The sequence below is a fragment of the Pan paniscus genome, chromosome 5 (genome assembly GCF_029289425.2).
Source record: "Pan paniscus chromosome 5, NHGRI_mPanPan1-v2.0_pri, whole genome shotgun sequence".
Lineage (NCBI taxonomy): Eukaryota > Metazoa > Chordata > Mammalia > Primates > Hominidae > Pan > Pan paniscus.
In genome coordinates this window covers 169,331,175-169,346,556 of record NC_073254.2, presented here as the reverse complement: position 1 = coordinate 169,346,556, position 15,382 = coordinate 169,331,175, and the positions used below count along the sequence as shown (strand labels likewise).

General features: G+C 42.7%; 1 protein-coding gene across 10 annotated transcripts in view; it reads right to left on the bottom strand.

Annotated features, from left to right (window-relative positions):
• Positions 1-1,521, bottom strand: part of TAB2 (TGF-beta activated kinase 1 (MAP3K7) binding protein 2) — a 93,000-nt gene extending 91,479 nt beyond the window's left edge. For 3 of the 10 annotated variants that reach the window (XM_034963057.4, XM_034963059.4, XM_055114210.2), the window contains exon 1: positions 1,180-1,521. The gene's annotated coding sequence lies outside the window, so the exon portion shown is untranslated. Of the gene's footprint in view, positions 1-103; positions 902-1,179 lie in introns of those variants that run through there. The other 7 variants (XM_055114204.1, XM_055114202.1, XM_055114209.1 and 4 more) reach the window with 7 other exon arrangements.
• Between the last annotated feature and the right edge of the window lie 13,861 nt (positions 1,522-15,382).

Here is a 15,382-nt window from a genome sequence, read left to right as displayed (position 1 = left end):
TAATGATCATCATAACCTTTAGAGTATGCTAAAGCGGAAACGAAATTCCTTTTCTAAAATGTGAATCAATCTGACCCCAAAATTAGACACTTTACAAACTTACTTAAAACAGACAAAATGGATGCAAAATTATATTGCCGTACAGTTGCTCTGAATACGATCTTAGCGTTCAAGAACTTTCCAATGAATAAGGGCACTCAACAGCCTGCACTGGGGGCCTAAATTTCGTGAACTACGGAGAAACCCCTGTGAGGCTGCAAATTCCCTCCGCTCTCCTGGAAAACCCTCTTATCAGAAACATTTGAAGAATTTATCCACAACAATTAAGCTGACTTGAAGAATGGAAACCTAACATCTCAAATATACTATATATGGAATGAAACATGGCCAAACACATAAATACAAACTCACACGGTCTCTGACACTTTGGTGTACGACTGTGCCTGAACATCTCACAGCATCAGCAACAGAAACATCCACCTGTCACCTGTTCAGCACCGCCAAGAGACCCTTGCAGCCTCCCTGACTCAACCACAATCGTAGGGTTTGAGGTTGATGGGACTGAAAACTAGAAACATCCAGTGAGATCTAAGGGGCCACATATTCATAGTAGGGCTTGCCCCCCACTTCAAAGACGGCTGCAGAAAACCAAGATCCGCAAAGGAACGATGTTCTCCCTCCCGCCCGACCCCCACATAACTGCCCCGTGTCTGTCCCCAAAACCCCCTGCCCCTAAGTCATCTTTAACTAGACCTCGGCTCCCCAAAAGGAGATTTTTCCTCCCCCGCCCCCACCTCACACATGCCTGGGGGCGGGTCAGGGGCGCCGACGCAGGGAGGGGCCCTCCCGAGCCCCTTGCGCCCTCCCCCACCCGGGGCTCTCCTAGGCGCTCGATTCCAATGAAGCTCCCCCTCCTCCCCCGCACGGACGCCCCGGAGCCCAGGCCCGGCCCGATGCTCCCCACCCCCACCGGACTGGGAGACTCGGGGGGCCTCCCTCTCCGCCTCGCCACTGGGGGAAGGAAAGAGGCGGAGGGAGGAAGAGTGCAAGTTAGAAGCGAACGCCCCGCACGGGCCTCGCGAGGCGGCAGAGCCCCTTCCAGACGGAGGGGGGTGCGGGGCGATGAGGGGACAGCCAGGTTGGGGATCCCGCCGAGGCCCGGCAGCGCTGTCCGCTTACCCTTTGCCGCCGCCGCTTCCCCCTCCTCCTCCTCGGCCGCCGCCGCCGCCTCTCCCACTAGGGCAGCCGTCTCCACCGTCGCCTCCGCCACCACGGCCGCCGCCAGCGCCGCCGCCGCCTCCGGTTCCACCCGGCAGGGGGGACACCTCAGCCCTCCCTCCCTCCCCGCTCAGCCCCCTCCGCTCGCCCGCCGCCGCCAACTCCCTCCGGCCGCCGCCGCCGCCACCGCTCCTGGCTGAGGGGGAGGGGAGGGGGTCGGGCTGGGTCGCCCCGCCGGCGGCTGCAGCAGATCAAAAACGACGGCTGGGCGGCGTCGCCGCTCCCCGATCCTCGGCTCCGGCTCGCTCGGCCTCCCCACCTCCCTCTGCCCCCACCCCCCTCGCGCTCGCCTGCCCTCCCCCCACCCCCCCAGCTCTCGCTCGCTCTCGCCGCGGCTCCGCCAGCCCAGTCCAAATCAAAATACTGTCACACAATATGGCGGCGCGGCGGCCGGCAAACACCGCGAGATCTGCAGCCGCGGCTGAGGCGGCGGCTGTGACGAGGCCTCCCCTAGCCGAACGGCGGGGGAGCAGCAGGCGGCGGCGGCTGCGGCTGCGGCCCGGGGATGCTCTTCCTCCGACCTGTACCCCTCCCCCGACACTCGCAGTCTCTACGCCTGTCTTGCTAGGGCTGGAGGGAGGACGCGGGCCGCCGCTGGGGCCGTGCGAGGGGGGTGCCGGTGCGGGCAGCCCGGGGAGGGCTGGGACCCCCTTTCTCCGCCTGGGCCCCCCATCCTTGGGGGTAGGGTGCGGGTTCCACCTCCCGCCACGGGGGCCGCTAGCAGTTTGGGCTGAGGGAAGAAAGGAACTGAGCTCGCGTCCCAGCTGCACCTCGCGGAGGGGCTGGCCGGGTCCGGAAGCGGGTGGCGGGACTTGCGGGGCGGCCGGCGGCGCCGCGCGGGTGGGGTCCGGGGGCCCGGCCGGACCCCGGGGCTCTGCGGCGGCCGAGAGGAGCAGGTGGGCCCGCGGCGGAGGCTGGCGCCGGGTCGCTGCGGGCCGGGACACACCCCCTTGGAGCCCGATCGCACCGCCGGCTAACGGGAGGGACCCGTGCGGAATCGTCCCTGGGGTGTGCGGGAGACGTCTTGGGAGCCTCACAACTGGCAACTTCGAGACTTGGAAAAAGCGTCGGCTTCTGACTTTTCTTGAGCAGTTGAGGGGGAAAAAAGAAATCTAAATGCTGCGGGGGTTTCGTTGTTTCGATTTTATTTTAATTGCACGTTCCTAGAAGTCCTAGAAGCAGAGCCAAAGACTAGCTTTGCGGGAAGAGGGGGGGCCTTCAAGTTTCTATCTCCTTAAATAAATATTTGTTTAGTGTCCCCCTAGGGAAAAAAAAAGCGTGTTTAATACTCAGACGTTTCTCACAATGTGAAATATTTATTTAAAAATTCTAGCGCTTCCATGGTGTCCAAAACACTAGGGCATTTTTCTGCCCCTGTCCAAAATGTCCATATCCCTGCCAGTTTCTTCCTTGAAACAATTCTTACTCCAGAGAAAAATCCTAAAGGACCATTTTTATACTTTTATTTCCAGTGTGAGCACTGTAGCTACAGTGAGAATTTTTTTAAACCATCTTTTAAATAGTAGAGCCTTCCTCACAGTTAAAAGTTCTTTCTCCCCACTTCCTTTTTCCTCATTCATCCTTTGAAAATACCTGAAGTCTGGGCTATAGCACCAATTCAAATACTTTGCCACTTCAAAAGCTGAAAGTACTTATGATTTACAATATCGGAATTTAATTATTCTCCATTGGTGATACCATTAAGAGAAGCAAAAGTAAAATTAGGATTTACAAAATTGGAAAGATTCTAGTTTTACTGGCGAGAAGAAATCATTAACTTTAACGCTTTACAGCAGTTCTCTGAGGAATTATTTCCATACTCAATGATAAAATAATTGATTAAATAATTTTAGATAAACTGAATCCATTAAGTAAATTTCACTTGTCTTTGAAACCATTATAAAGTACAGAGGCAACAATTGCTTTTGAAATGGTAGGATGATGTATTTTATGCAAATTTTTTAAAAATTTTATGGAATGTACATATTTTAATAGAAATATAATGCTTTATAGATTATAGGTTTGAGCAGGTCAAGTCTAAAAACCAGTGGGGGGCAAAGAAGGTATGTATAACAAATACATCCTTGCACCAGCAGTGCACTTAGAGCTATGTAGTCATGAGGAAGCATCAGACAAACCCAAGTAAAGGAAAATAAAATATAAAATAACTAGCCTGTATTTTTAAATCATGACCAATGTCATAAAAGACAAAGACTGCAGACTAGAAAAAACTAAAGACATGGTAACGAAATGCAATATGTGACCCTGAACTGGATCCTTTACTGGAGGAGAAAAATGTCATATAGGACATTATTGGGATAATTGGCGAAATTGGAATATGGGCTGTAGATTAAAGAATTGTATCAATGTTAAATTTCCTGAATATGTTTGCATGAGAATATCCTTGTTTATAAGCAAACACACTGAAATATTAAGGGGTAAAAGAACATGATATATGTGATTTTCTCCCAAATGGTTCAGAAAAAAATAAAATACATACATATACACACATACACACATCTGTTACACACATATACAGAAAGAAGAGATTGATACAATTTAAACCTTGGTGGTGAATCTGGGTTATTTTTAAAATAAAACAATTAAAAATTGGTGAATCCGGATGTTTTTGTACCGTTCTTGCAATTTTTGGTAAGCGTGAAATTATTGCTAAGTAAATAGTTTTTAAAACCCAAGAGCTTTAAACTTCAGAGAGTTCCTTTATCTCACTAAGAGGAGGACTGTTATGATATAGAGAGATGATAGATCCTTTTACAATGGAACTGTCCCTCTGTTCTGAGTAACCAGAATTTTGGTCATTCAGCCTTTTCTTCTTCCTTAATCTATTTGAATTTGGGACAAAAATAGTTAGGAGTCTTTGTGTATTTGGTAAATGTGATTTCTGTATTTATTGATTCAGTAAATATTCAGTGTCTTTTATCCTCAAGACTGGAGAAAATAAAAAGGAAAAAACAAGACTGGCTTTCAGGTGCTCTGTGTAGTCATTACAGGAAAAAAAAAAAAAGATATAGTTCCTGGACTACATTCAAGAGCTTTTTAGTCTAGTAAGGTCCTGATACAGTAGCCACTTGCTACCTGGGGCTGTTTGAATTTAAATTAGTTAAACAAAATTAAAATTCAGACTTCCAGTTGCACTAGCCACATTTCAAGTGCTCAATAAACCATGTGTTCCATCTGTTCTATGGAACAGGGCTTGTAGTAGAACAGACTGCACTATATAAATAGCATTGATACAAGGTAGCTGGCAATAAATACCATTGAAACTTAGGGGAAGAGGGATTACTTTGCACAGGGTGGAAGTGGAAGAGATATCAGGGAAAGTTATAAGAAGATTGCATATAAACAGGTGAAAGTGAAGCAAAAAGCAAGAGTATTCCAGGCAGAGAAAACATGCACATAGCAGAAAAGGGACCGATATCTGTGAGAGCACTTCATTCTGTGTATCTGTTAACAGAAGGTAGGTAGAGGAGGGAGGGTAGGGCTTTATGAAACCACAAATGCTGAGCTGCTGAGCCTGGAGTGTTCTCTAGGCATTAGGAAGTTTATAAAGGTCTTTGGACAAGACAACATGAACAAATGATTCTTTAGGAAGGATAATCTAGCAGGTACATGAAATAGATTAGGTTCGAAGGCACAAAGACCAGATAGCACTGTAATAGCCCAAATGAGAGATAATGAAGAGTTAATATAGTGTGGTCTATTGCATGTGTTTAACTTTAAACTTAAATCCCAATCTGTAATGGCTTAAGTAATGAAGAATTTGATATCTCACAAATTTGGAAATTTGGAAATTCCAAAGTAGCATAGACTTCAGGTCTGAAAGATTGAGAAACTCAATGATATCATCAAGGACCAGGTCCTTTCCATTTCTGCTTTGCTATCTTGGGTGCAGGCATCACTGTCTGGTTAATAGTAAGATGGAAGATGGTAGTGGCCATTCCAAGCATCCAAGCCATAATGTCCAGAAGAAGAGAGATCATCTTAAGAGAGGGAAAATGTTTCCCAGAACTGCTCCCCACACCTCCTGACTGAATTCCTTTCCCTTCCTCTCCCATCTCCTAGGCCATAGTTGGATTGCATGCTCATTCCTGAATCAGTCCCTGGTCTACATGGTGGAACAAGTGTCAGGGAGTCAAAGATGGAGAAGTAAGAGTTAAAGATGACTCTGAGGGTTTGAGCCAAATGACTAGGGAACAAGAGAAGAGAAAAAGTTATGGGAGGAAAGATGATTTTTGTAATAGTCCTCAGTTTGAGATGCTAAAGAGACGTCCAGCTGGATATGACCAGCAGGTGAAAACATGGGACTGGAGCTCAGAATGAAGATCAAAGTTGAGGATGTACATTGGAAGTCATCTGCAGAAAGAGAATAAATAAAGCCATGAGATTGCCAAAGGAGAGGAAGGGTGACAAGGGCCCACAAAGCAACCCTGGAGGGAGAGGTGCAAACAGGGAAGGCATGGTCAGCAAGCTAGGCAAACCTGGGCCATGTATTGTACAGAAATCAGGGGCAACAGATGGAGTTTCGGGAAGGCCAACAGTGTTAGGAGCTGTGGAGAGAGAGGGCTGAGGTGGGAGGATCTCATGAGGCTGAGGTGGGAGGATCTCATGAGTGTGGGAGTTTAAGGCTGCAGTGAGCCATGATTGCACCACTGCATTCCAGCCTGGGTGACAGAGTGAGACCCTGTCTCAAAAAAATAAATAAAATAAAAATAATAATTAAAATATATCTGCATATATTTTAAAATATTAGGTGGCAAAGATTGAGGATGGTAATCTGATGGAACTGTAAGGTTAAAAAATGTCTGTTTAGGCAGGAAATAAGAAGCCACGGCCATATTTTTAGGCTGAGAGTAAAATTCAAAGGTGAAAAATTGAGAGTACAAAAGGATGAGATAATGGATACAAAATTACGGTTAAATAAGAGGAATAAGTTAAAGAGATTTATTATGCAACATGGTGACTACAATATTGTACTCTTGAAAATCAGAGAGTAGATTTTAAGTGTTCTCACCATAAAAAATAACTATGTAAGATGATATGTTAATTATCACAATTCAGCCATTCCACAAGCTTGTGTTGTACAAGACATCGTGTTGTACATAATCAATATATAGAATTTTTCACCCAGCGGTAGAGAGGTTGTGGTGGCCTCCATCCTCTCAAATATGTGAAAAGCAAAGAATTTTAGCGGTTTCAAAACACATGGAGGCAGGGCACAGTGGCTCATGCCTGTAATTCCAGCATTTTGGGAGGCTGAGGCAGGTGGATCACTTAAGGTCAGAAGTTCGAGGCCAGCCTGGCCAACATGGCGAAACGCCATCTCTACTAAAAGTACAAAAATTAGTCGGGCGTGGTGGCACACACCTGTAATCCCAGCTACTCAGGAGGCTGAGGCATGAGAATTGCTTGAACCCGGGAGGCTGAGGTTGCAGTGAGCTGAGATTGTGCCACTGTACTCCAGCCTGCGTGACAAGTGAGACTCCGTCTCAATAAATAAATAAATACAAAAAAATTAAAAAAAAAAGCACATGGAAAGGAGATATCAACTGATGTGATGTGAAGGAAGAGCATCATTCATTCATTTTTATCTTATTTCTCTAACATAAATGAGGTAATTTATGTGCGCATGCTCTTATGTGCACAAAATGTGGTATGTATGTGTTGTGTGATGCCACTGTGGGGAGAAGCACCCGAAGTTGTTATGAACAATAAAAAATTTATTTCAGAGAATACTAACAGTGGGGTCCATGAGAAATCAGCAGTCCTGTTCACCTACTCAGTTACCCTTTGCGCCAGGACTAGACTTGAAAACAGAATGAATTAGAATGAGCTAATCTTCTCATCTCTCCCTTCCTTTCATGACATATTGTAGTCTCTTTCATAAAAATCAGAATGGTATTGGTTAGCATAATTGGCAATTATTTACAATCTGTCATAACATCACCTATCTTTAAGCTGAGCTTGGGTGGTCAATACATTTAAGGTTCTTCTTCACCTTTGGATAGCTATCAAACTGTTATTTAAAAATTCTCTTATCTTCCCAACTGGCCAACAATGATGGTTTCCATTTTTGAGACTAGGTTCCAATATAAGATCTTAGAAAATATTGCTAAATGTAGAACATGGCATATTGATAACATGGGTGTAAAACACAAATGTGATAGGAATTTGGGGCATACAAAATTTACTAATTATAAACCAGTTACTAACACTAGCATTGATAGTGGTACCATTACTACTACTACTACCAATTCACAACTAAAGATAGGGAGGTTTAAGAGGTTAAATGACTTACATAATCTAAAACAACTAGTAAATGAACAGTGGGGCTTTGAATAGATCTTCTGACCCCATACACTGGGTCCCTTCACCATACCATTGCGCAAGACATATTCTCTGTGCTTTAACAATTTTCAAACAACTATTAATGGCAATAATAAAATGGGTAGACAGTTTAAGAGAAACTAAGTTACTCTGGGAGTTTCGAGAGGAGAAGATCACAGGAGAGGGTTATTGGAGGTGATATTCCAGATGAACCTTGAACAAGAGTTGAAATTTCAATTGACAGAAAAACGGGAGGGCATTTCAGGTGTCTGTGATAGATGGAGAAAAGACCAGAGAGTCAGAAAAGATAGAGCATATTTAGGGAACATGAAGTAGCTGATTTTGCAGAACTGTAGGAAAAATGTAGGATAGTGGTGGGAGACAAGACGAAGCAGATAGCAATGTGAACTAAATTTGGAAGGTGGAGGTATACCATTCAAGTTTAGTGAACGATGGAACGTAATTAGATCATAATTAGATCTATGCTTGATCTACCCTCAATTCAGGTGGAGAAGGAAGAGAGAGGAAGTAGGGAGACCATGGAGTCAGTCATCATTCGGCAAAGGTACGGGGAACGCAAACACACTTGTGGCAATAAAAGGGAGTGAGAAGCAAGATCAATTTCCATGGTAGATTTTTCCTTTTTATCACTTTAGACAAATGAAGGAAAATACGGGGTGAGGGAGAAAGGTATCAAAGAAGACTATGTGATTTTGAGACTGAATAATGGAGAATTGTTATTCTATTAACAAAAACAGTGAAGTAACGTAGAGATATTGCTTTTGATGGGAATGATGAGTTAGATTTTTTCATGTATTGAATAATAATTTTAGTTCTCCTGGGGGCCTTCTTGAGCCTTCTCTGTCATTCAGATGTAAAAGGATGAGAGGCCAAACTTACAGAGAATGCAAATGATCAATCAACGTACAAAAGACTTCAGTCTCATTGGTAATCATGTAAATGCAATTTTTTAAAAAAAATAATATATTATTTTCCAGCCTATTACATAAGGTTGAGAAAACAAATTAGACAAACTACTCAGAAATAAATTTAAGAAAAATATAGGATTTGTAAGAAGAAATCTAAAAAGTCTATTGAAAGACAAAGCTGGAGATAAATAGAAATAACATACACTTGAATAGAAAGTTTTAATATTTTAAAAATGAAAATTGCCCCCACATTTACGTTTTTTGTTTTTGTTTTTGTTTTGAGATGGGGTCTCACTCTCACCCAAGCTGGAGTGCAGTGGCATGATCTCCCTTCACTGCAACCTCTGCCTCCCAGGCTCAAGTGATCCTCCCACCTTAGCCTCCTGAGTAGCTGGGACCACAGGTGGCGTGCTATCAGGCCTGGCTAATTTTTTTGTATTTGTGGTAGAGATGGGGTTTCACCATGTTGCCCAGACTGTTCCTCAAACTCCTGGGCTCAAGCAGTCGGCCCATCTCAGCCTCCTAAATTGCCGGGATTTCAGGCATGAGGCACTGCGCCCCACTCCATGATTATAAACTTAACTCAGTCACAATCAAAAATTGACAAAATGAGTTTAAAAGCACCTGGATATTTTATTAAGTGAAATAAAATAACCAGGTTGCAGAACAATGTGTATAGCATGCTATGATTGCTGTAAAGAAAGGAAAAATCACACACACACACACACACCCACACCCACCCACACACACACACACAGTGTGTCCTGGGAAGGGAAATGGGAAACTAAAGGAGAGAGGGACATCTCATTTCATCCCCTTTCCTATTTCTGAGTTTGAAAATGTAAACACATTATATATCAAAATTAATGAAATCAATGAAGAAGAATAGCTAGACCATTTTTTTTTTAAAGAGGAATAATTGAGGGCAGGCGTGGTGGCTCACGCCTGTAATCCCAGCACTTTGGGAGGCCGAGGCGGGTGGATCACGAGGTCAGGAGATCCAGACCATCCTGGCTAACACGGTGAAACCCCGTCTCTACTAAAAATACAAAAAAATTAGCCGGGTGTGGTGGCGGGCGCCTGTAGTCCCAGCTACTCAGGAGGCTGAGGCAGGAGAAAGGTGTGAAGCTGGGAGGTGGAGCTTGCGGTGAGCGGAGATCATGCCACTGCACTCCAGCCTGGGTGACAGAGCCTCTGTCTCAAAAAAAAAAAAAAAAAAAAGAGGAATTATTGGTGTTGGGGTGGGGAGGCATTGGTATGACATACTTGACCACACAAAAGACTTGTTACAAGGATTAAATGAATGAACATATGTAAAGGGTTTGCAAAAGTATATGTAAAGCATATGTAAAGTATATGTAAAACAGCATATATAAAGGCTTTGCACATGAAGTATCACATAAATAGTTGTTGCTATGATTGTTATAATCTTGATACATGAAGTATATGACTTAAATGCCATCTATCACGAAGGAATATATCGATTTTTACGACATGAAGTTTAAAAACTTTTAGAAGGGAAAAAATAAAAAAATAAGATGAAACACAGAAAACGGGGAAAATAAACTTAGAACATATATGATGAGCAAGGTCAGTCATTCCACATATTTTTTTTATTATCTATCCTGGGTCAGGCATTACACTAGATGCTGGCTATGTATACGGTGATTAAGAAGATGGTCTGGCCCTCATGGAACTTACAGTCTACAGAAACTAAGAGTTAATATTCTTAATATGCAAAAGGTTATTAAAAATCATAAGGGAGAAAAACCCCACAGGGTACAGAGAATTTTTTAAAAAGAAAATATCAGCCGGGCGTGGTGGCTCACCCCTGTAATCCTAGCACTTTGGGAGGCTGAGGTGGACGAATCATGATGTCAGGAGTTCAAGACCATCCTGGTCAATGTGGTGAAACCCTCTCTCTACTAAAAATACAAAATTAGTCAGGCGTGGTGGCACATGCCTGTAATCCCAGCTACTCGGGAGGCTGAGGCAGGAGAATCACTTGAACCTGGGAGGCGGAGGTTACGGTGAGCCGAGATTGCGCCACTGCACTCCAGCCTGGGTGACAGAGTGAGACTCCATCTCAAAAATAAATAAATAAATAAATAAATAAATAAATAGAAAATATCACTAATGGTTAAAAAATAGGAAAATAAATTCAATCTCTATAGTCAATTTCACTCTAACAAAACTAATAAGATACATTTCTTTCTTCGTTTGTTTATTAATGGTAAAGATTTTTTTAAAAAGCCAAACTCCAGTGTTGGCATGGTGGAGACAGAGGCATTCTTGTATCCTGGGAGTGGGAGTATAATCAGTGTACGCTTCCTGCAAGGCTGTTTGACAACATGTATTGGAATTTTAAATATGCAAACTGTTTGACCTCTTCCACTCCTAGGAAGAAATAACTGGATGTACATTTGAAGATGTGTGTCAAAGGATGCTTACCTCAACCTTCCTTATAATAGTAAAAAAATAGAAAACAACCCTAATACATCTTACTAAGTAATGAGTTAAATTATGGTGCATTGGTACAATAAAATAAGATGTAGTGGTTAAAAAGAATGTAGATCTATATACATTGACATGAAAAGATGTCATAATATAATATTACAGGAAGGAGGTAGATTTCATGACATTGTCAAAAATACTATGATCCCATTTTAAAAATGTGGGTGTTTGTCTGAATGTGGGTATGTATAGAAAAAAGTCTGGAAAGATAGATTCTAAAACATAACAGAGTGCTTTGGGGTGATAAAATTAGGAGAGATCTTTGTTTTATTCTTTGTACCTTTTTGGTGGTATTTTCTGAATTTTTAGCAATGACTAGATTACTAATATGTCAAAATAAAATTATTCAAAATTGTTCCTTAAATATTTCTGAAAAACTCTTTGGGAATAACTTTGGTTTAACCAAAGCCATGATAACTGAAATTTTTATTATTCGGACTCTCAGGTTTTCACATTCATATTTTTTCCTGTCCTAAGTCAGTAGGGAAACCTTTGTAAATAATAAAATATTTCAAGAATTTGGAACAAAATGACAATCACAGAGTACTGACCTCATTTCCACAACGGTTAAAAGTATTGAAGAAAAAGAAATCTTGAGAGGGCAGCAGACAAAAAAATCTGAGCAGCATTGACCTCTGTGAAATCGGCTCCTTGGCAGGGGTGGGGGTGTGGTGGAACGGAAGATAAATGAGGATTTCACGTCTTCCTTGGTTTGTTATTGGCCTTATTGTTCCCCAAACTTCATAAATTTCCCCAAATAGTAGGCTTTAGGGTGCAAGAGAACTACTCCCCTTGTCCATGTCACTCTTCTCCCATCTTGGTTGAATTTCATCTTATTTGCCTTGTTATCTGGACATAGAGTTCTTGGCTTTGCAACTGTGCTAAGGTGGCAGAAAAATTTCCCAATTCAACCCAGTCTTTTGTGAGACTCGGGGGCCTAATGCTGACCATATTTGCAACAGAATTGCTCTATGACTCACAACACTACCCATCCATGAACAGACAACAAGGATGTCTCAGCCCCAGATCTTGGGGCTGGAGGAGGGGCAGCCTTTTGGGACTATGGGGTGATTGTAAAGAATCTGTGATTTCATATAGGTCCCAAGTTTAGAAAACAAAATCGACAAAAAGACAATTACTGTTATGTGGGGGCCAACATTTTGAAACACAGATTAAAAAGGAGTTCTTATTTTCAAAAGTTTACAAACTACAAATTAAGAAAATAAACTCTGTATGGTCTTTCCTGTATTTGTATCTCTGTACATGCAGTTTCCCTCTCCCCATCCCCACCCACAACTTTCCTGCCCTGCTGAACCCAGCAGGGGCAGGATGCCTAGCACACAGCAAGTTTTCTTTTTTGAGACGAAGTCTTACTCTGTCGCCCAGGCTGGAGTTCAGTGGTGTGATTTCTGCCCACTGCAACCTCTGCCTCCCGGGTTCAAGCGATTCTCCTGCCTCAGCTTTCCAAGTAGCTGGGACTACAGGGCTGCGCCACTACACCCGGCTAATTTGTGTGTGTGGTTTTTTTTGTTTTGTTTTGTTTTGTTTTGTTTTTTTGAGACGGAGTCTTGCTCTGTCGCCTGGGCTGGAGTGCAGTGGCGCGATCTTGGCTCACTGCAAGCTCCGCCTCCTGGTTCACTAGAATGAGGCCATTCTTCTGCCTCAGCCTCCCGAGTAGCTGGGACTACAGGCGCCCGCCACCACGCCCCGCTAATTTTTTATATTTTTTAGTAGAGACGGGGTTTCACCGTGTTAGCCAGGATGGTCTCGATCTCCTGACCTCGTGATCAGCCCACCTCAGCCTCCCAAAGTGCTGGGATTACAGGCGTGAGCCACCGCACCCGGCCAATTTTTGTATTTTTAGTAGAGATGGGGTTTTGCCGTGTTGGCCAGGCTGGTCTCGAACTCTTGACCTCAAGTGACTCTCCCGCCTTGGCCTCCCAAAGTGCTGGGATTACAGGCATGAGCTACCATGCCTGGCCACATAGCAAGTTTTCAACAAGACTGTTTAGTCCAAATTGTATAGCCCTGTATAACAGCCCACCCACTTCTTTCCCTTCATCTTATTTCTCTTAGAACAAAATTCACACATAAATTACAGAAAAAGGGAACCAAACTGATTGTGGTGGTACTTAAAGGTGGGTGAAGGAGAGGCGTTGGTCATCTTCATGTTCCTAGGCCTCATTATTGCTTTACTGACTAGAAGAATTCACAAAATTTTCTAAACATTTCTTTTCCAAAACAAATGTGGAAATGCTTGCTATTGTAAAATGGAAAACCTTATGCATTCTGAAGAACTTTATAATCATAAGTCTGTGTATCTGAATTGGAGGAAAAAATGACATGTGAAGGAAACATTTGTAGACTCCAGTTTCAGCTACTATAGCATTTCTTTAAAAAAAAGTGAAAAGAATATTACCTCAGATTTATGAATAACTGCTTTGTCTATGTTACTCTCAAAATCAGCATTTCACCAAAGAACTTTGTGTTCTATTGTTTTTTTTTTCTTTGAACTACTTTTCTTTCCATGTGATAATGTCAGGATTTTTAGTTTCTAACAACTCGTCTATTAACAGCAAAGAACAGGCAGGACATTTGAGATAAGGAAGTAATTAGGAGTTGCTTTTATGTGTTTAATGGTTCCTGAGTCTGAACAGTCTTGTGAGATTTGGACAGGGCCCTTTGAAAAAGGAAACGTATTCAAAGTGACAAACTAATGCAGGATTTCCATTTTAAGCTTGTGGTGAGCCCAGTAACATAGGTTCATGTAGCAGAATTTGACATTAGATTATGTTAATAAGGCACACTCCTACCCCAACTCTATCCCATTTATACTAATAATCAATATATCAGGCAGGCATACGAACAGGAAGAAAGACATTCTATCCATGACAAAACAATTTAAAACATTTTCTGAGTGATGTTTCCAAACTTGGAAAGACCGCAGTACAGTCGGCTCTCTCTATCTGTGGGTTCCACATCCACAGATCCAACCAATTGTAGATGGAAAATATATAATAAAAATAACAATAACAAAACAATAAAAAGTAACAATATAATAATAAAAACTAATACAAGTAAAAATACAGTAGGTAGCATTTACGTAGTATTTGGTATCATAAATCATAGATTATAAATAATCTAGAGATGATTAAAGTATATGAGAAGTATAAATAATCTAGAGATGATTAAAGTATATGAGAAGATGTGTGTGATATGAAGCTACTATGTCATGTTATATAAGGGACTTGAGCATTTGAGGATTTTGGTATGCATGGGGACTGGAGGTGGAGGTATTCTTGGAACCAATCCTCCCAGGATACTGTGGGAGGACTGTACTAAGCCACTTTGAAACAAGTGATTCTGGTCCTTTAGATAAAATGAGAGGCAATCCTGATAATGGTGTACCTATGCTGTTTTCCATAGAGAAATCAGATGTGTGTTGCGTATTTGTAAAGCCAACTGCTTTGTGAAGTGAAAGCAGAGTGTCGGGACCTAGGCTTTTGCTGTTGTGTCTGCCATTTCTTCTGTTTTTACCCATCAGTATAGGACCTGCTCCATAACATGTCTTCGTCTGGTGAGCCCGGACATGTCCCACTTCTGAAACTCCAGAAACAGAGCTGATCCAATTAAAGCAGGCACTTTCAGACGGAGTTCACAGACTTTTGTTACTGAAGGAATAGGGAGAGCCAGCAGGAAACTGGGCTGCCTGGCAAAACCCATGGTGACCATCAGTAGAAATGGAGATGTGATCACTATAAAAATGAAAAGCATCTTTAAAAATAATGAGATTGCTTTTAAACCTAGAAAAGTGTGAGGAAACCACACCAGGTGGCCATAAAATCAAGAGTACCATAACCTTAGATAATGACTCCCTGATTCAGGTTCAGGACTGGGATCATAAGGAGACCTCATTGGGAGAAAGTTGATGGGTGAGAAGATGGGGGTGGAAAGTGCCGTGAGCAATATTACCTGTGCTCAGATATAGGGGAGAGAATGAACAAATTCAGTCTCAAACTCCTAAGGACTCCTAAGCGGTGATCCAAACTGCAGAGGTTGTTTAAACAAAATTCGAAATTAGAAAGAAAGTTTCCGGTTCCTTCATTGTCTAGCTGAAATGCCACCTCTGCACTCCCTCTTCTCAGTCCTCCAGACACATGCTCTCTTTTCATCTTTTGAACCTTCAGCACTGGCTTTGCGCCTCCCTCAAGGCACTCACCACTCATTGCCATTTAGATCCCCACTTTCCCGACTTCACTGATTCACCTTTACCTTTCCATCTGCCATTGCTCCTTGCACACGACCTCGTCCATAGT